Raw genomic sequence first — 4,262 nt, 5'->3', positions numbered from 1 at the left:
CTCTTAAAGGCATTGTGTCTGGAGTTATTCATTCCTCCCTGTGGATTCTTGTTCTTACAGGTTTCAGCAGTGAAGCTACAGACCTTCGCCGTGAGTGTTACAGTTCATAAACATAGTGTAGACCCAAAGAGTACACAACAGCAAGATTTATTGTGAAGACCAAAACTACAAACCATCCACAGTGTGGAATCAGACTGGAGCAAGCTCTGGCTACTGGCTAGGGTGGCCTGCTTTTATCCCCTTATTTAGCCCCACGCACATCCTGCTGATTGGTCCATTTTACAGAGAGCTGATTGGTCCATTTCACAGAGTGCTGATTGGTCCTTTTTTTACAGAGTGCTGATTGGTGCATTTACAAATGTTTAGCTAGACACAGAGTACTGATTGGTGCATTTACAATCCTTTAGCTAGACAGAAAAGTTCTCCAAGTCCCCACTAGACCCAGGAAGCCCAGCTGGCTTCACCTCTCAAATGGGCTAAATGCCCGACTTAAAAGGCACAAAGTGGCAAATTGGATGTAGAAGTATGACCCAACTTTATGCAGTTTTCAAGGGATCCATCTTGGTTGGGCATGGTGTAATCCCAGCTGCTTGGGAGGCTAAGGCATGAGAATAGCTTGAACCCAGGTTGTGGAGTCTGCAACGAGTCAAGATCATGCCACTGCAATCTAGCCTGGGTGACAGACCACAACTTTGTCTCAAAAGAAAAAAAAAAGATCCATCTCACATGCAGAGCCACCCATAGGCTCAAAAGAGCAAGGGCTGCTATACTTATTTCAGACAAAATAGACTTTAAATCAACAACAATCAAAAAGGACAAAGAAGAGCATCACTACATAATGATAAAAAATTTGATTCAACAAGAAAGGCTTAAGTATTCTAAATATATATGCACCAAACACTGGATCACTCAGATTCATAAAGCAAGTTTTTAGAGACTTATGAAGAGACAAATAACCATACAATCACAGTGGGAGATTTCAACACTCCATTGACAGTATTGGACAGATCATGGAAGCAGAATACTAACAAAGATATTTGGGACCCAAACTTGATGCTTGACCAAATAGACCTAACAGATATCTACAGAACATTTCACCCAACAACAACTGGACATATATTCTCATCTGCATGTGACATATACTCTAAAATTGACCACAGCCTTGGCCATAAGGAATTATCAAAAAATTCAGAAGAACTGAAATTACACCAACCACACTCTCAGATCACATATCAATAAAAGTAGAAATTAATACCAAGAGGATCTCTCAAACCTATGCAATTAGCTGGAAATTAAACATTCTGATCCTGAATGACTTTTGAGTACACACTGAAATTAAGGCAGAAATAAATAAATTTTTTGAATGTAATAAAAACAAAAATACAGCATGTCAGAATCCCTAGGACAGATCTAAAGCAGTGTTAAGAGGAAAGTTTATAGTGCTAAATGCCCATAGCAAAAAGTTAGAAAGATCTTAAATTATATAAACTTACATCAAATCTGGAGGAATTTGACAAACAAAAGCAAACCAACACCGAAGCGAGCAGAAGAAAAAAAAATCAGAACTGAACTGAACAAAATGGAGATGAGGAAAACCATGCAAAACATCAATGAAACCATAAGTTGATTATTTGAAAGCTTAAATAAGATTGATAGAACACTAGCTAGACTAATAAAGAAAAAAGGAAAAAGGTCCAAAGAAACACAATCAGAAATGACAAAGGGGACATTACTACTGACCCCATAGAAATACGACAAACTCTCAGAGACTATTATGAATACCACTACACACATAAACTACAAAACCTAGAAGAAACTGATATATTCTTGGAAATATACAACCTCCCAAGATTGAATCAGGAACAAATTGAAACCCTGAACTGACAAATAAAAAGTTCTAAAACAAATCAGTAGTAATAATACAAAAGAAACCCCACGAACCAGAAAAGCCCAGAACCAGAAGAATTCACAGCTGAATTCTATCAGACGTATAAAGAAAAGTGGGTACCAATCTTGCTGAAACTATTACAAAAAATTGAGGATGAGGGACTACTCCATAACTCATTCTATGAGGTCAGAATCATTTTGATATCAAAACCTGGCAGAGACACAATGAAAGAAAACAAAAAAAAATTCAGACCAATGTCCCTCATGAACACAGAAACGAAAATTTTCAAAAAAAAAAAATATGCTAGCAAATCAAATCCAGCAGCCCATCAAAAAGACAATTCACAATGATCAAGTACGCTTTATCCCCAGGATACAAGGTTGGTTCAACATATACAATTCAATAAATATGATTTATCACATAAATGGAACTAAAAACAAAAAAATCACACGTTTATCTCAATTGATGCAGAAAAGGCTTTTGGTAAAATTCAACGTTTCTTCATGTTAAACACTCTCAATAAACCAGGTATTGAGGGTACATTCCTCAAAACAAGAAGAGCCATGTATGACAGACTCACAGCCAACATTCTACTGAACAGGCAAATGCTGGAAGCATTCACCTTGAAAACCGGAATAAGACAAGAATGCCTACTCTTACCACTCCTGTTCAATGTAATACTGGATGTCCTAGACAGAGTAATCAGGCAAGAGAAAAAAAAAAAAGCCTTCTAAATAGGAAGAGAGAAAGTCAAACTATCTCTCTTTCCAGACAATATGACACAGTACCTAGAAAATTCCACAGTTTCTGCCCAAAGGCTCCTAGATCTCAAAAACAACTCCAGCAAAGTTCCAGGATATAAAAAATTCTACAAAAATTAGTAGTATTTCTCTACACCCATAACATCCAAGCTGAGAGCCAATCCAAAAATGCAATTCTATTTAGAATATCCACAAAAAGAATAAAATATCAAGGAAGACAGCTAGTCAGGGAGGTGAAAGATCTCTACAATGAGAATGAGAAAACACTGTTGAAAGAAATCAGAGACTACACAAACAGATAGGAAAACATTCCATGCTCATGGATAACAAGATTCAATATTAAAATGGCTATATTGCCCAAAACAATTTGCAAATTCAATGCTACTCCTATCAAACTACCAAGGACATTTTTCACAGAATTAGAAATAAAAATTCTAAAATTCATTTGGAAACAAAAGCAATCCCAAATAGCCAAAACAATATGGTACTGGTAGAAAAACAGACACATAGATCCATGGAACGGGTTAGAGAACTGAGAAATAAAGCTGCACATCTCCAACCATTTGATCTTTGACAAAGCTGACAATAACAAGCTAGAGGAAAAGACTCCTCATTCAATAAAACGTACTGGGATAGCTGACTAGCTAATTGAAATTGGATTTTTATCTTTCACCATATACAAAAATCAACCCACTACAGATTAACTATTGTAAAGCCTATAACTATAAATACCCTAGTAGAAAACCTAGATTCCAAAAGCGATTGCAACAAAGACAAAAATGGAAAGATGGGACCTAATTAAAGTAAAGAGTTTCTGCACAACAAAGAAACTATCAACAGAGTAAACAGACAACATACACTTTGGGAGAAAATATTTGCAAACTGGGCATCCGACAAAGGTCTAACATTCAGAATCTATAAGGAACTTAAGCAAACAAGCAAAAAAATAAACAACTGCATTAAAAAATCAGTAAAGGACATGAACAGACACTTCTCAACAGAATAAATACATGCAGCCAGCAAAAGAATAAAAAAGTTCAATACCACTAATCATTAGGGAAATGTAAATCAAAATCAAAACAAAATATCATCTAACAGCAGTAGAATGGCGAGTACTAAAAAGCCAAAGACATAACTGATGCTAGTGAGGTTGCAGAGAAAAGGGAACACATACAGACTGCTGGTGAGAATGTAAATTAGTTCAGCTACTGTGGAAAGCTGTTTGGAGATTTCTCAAAGAACTTTAAATTGAACTACCATTTGATCCAACAATCTTATTACTGGGTATATACCCAAATGAATATAAATTGTTCTACCATAAAGTCACATGCACACATATGTTCATCACAGCATTATACACAGTGGCAAAGGCATGGAATCAACTTAGATGGCCACCAATGATGGACTGCATAAAGATAATGTGGTTCATATACACCATGGGATACTATGAAGCCATAAAAGGAATGAAATCATGTCCTTTGCAGCAACCTGGATGGAGTCGGAGGCCATTACCTTAAGCGAATTAACATAGGAACAGAAAACCCAATATTGTCTGTTCTCACTAATAAGTGGGAGCTAAACACTGAGTATATATGGACACCAAGAAGGGAAAA

This window comes from Macaca thibetana, chromosome 17, assembly GCF_024542745.1.
Source record: "Macaca thibetana thibetana isolate TM-01 chromosome 17, ASM2454274v1, whole genome shotgun sequence".
NCBI classification, from domain to species: Eukaryota; Metazoa; Chordata; class Mammalia; order Primates; family Cercopithecidae; genus Macaca; species Macaca thibetana.
Note: the sequence above shows the minus strand (reverse complement) of the source record.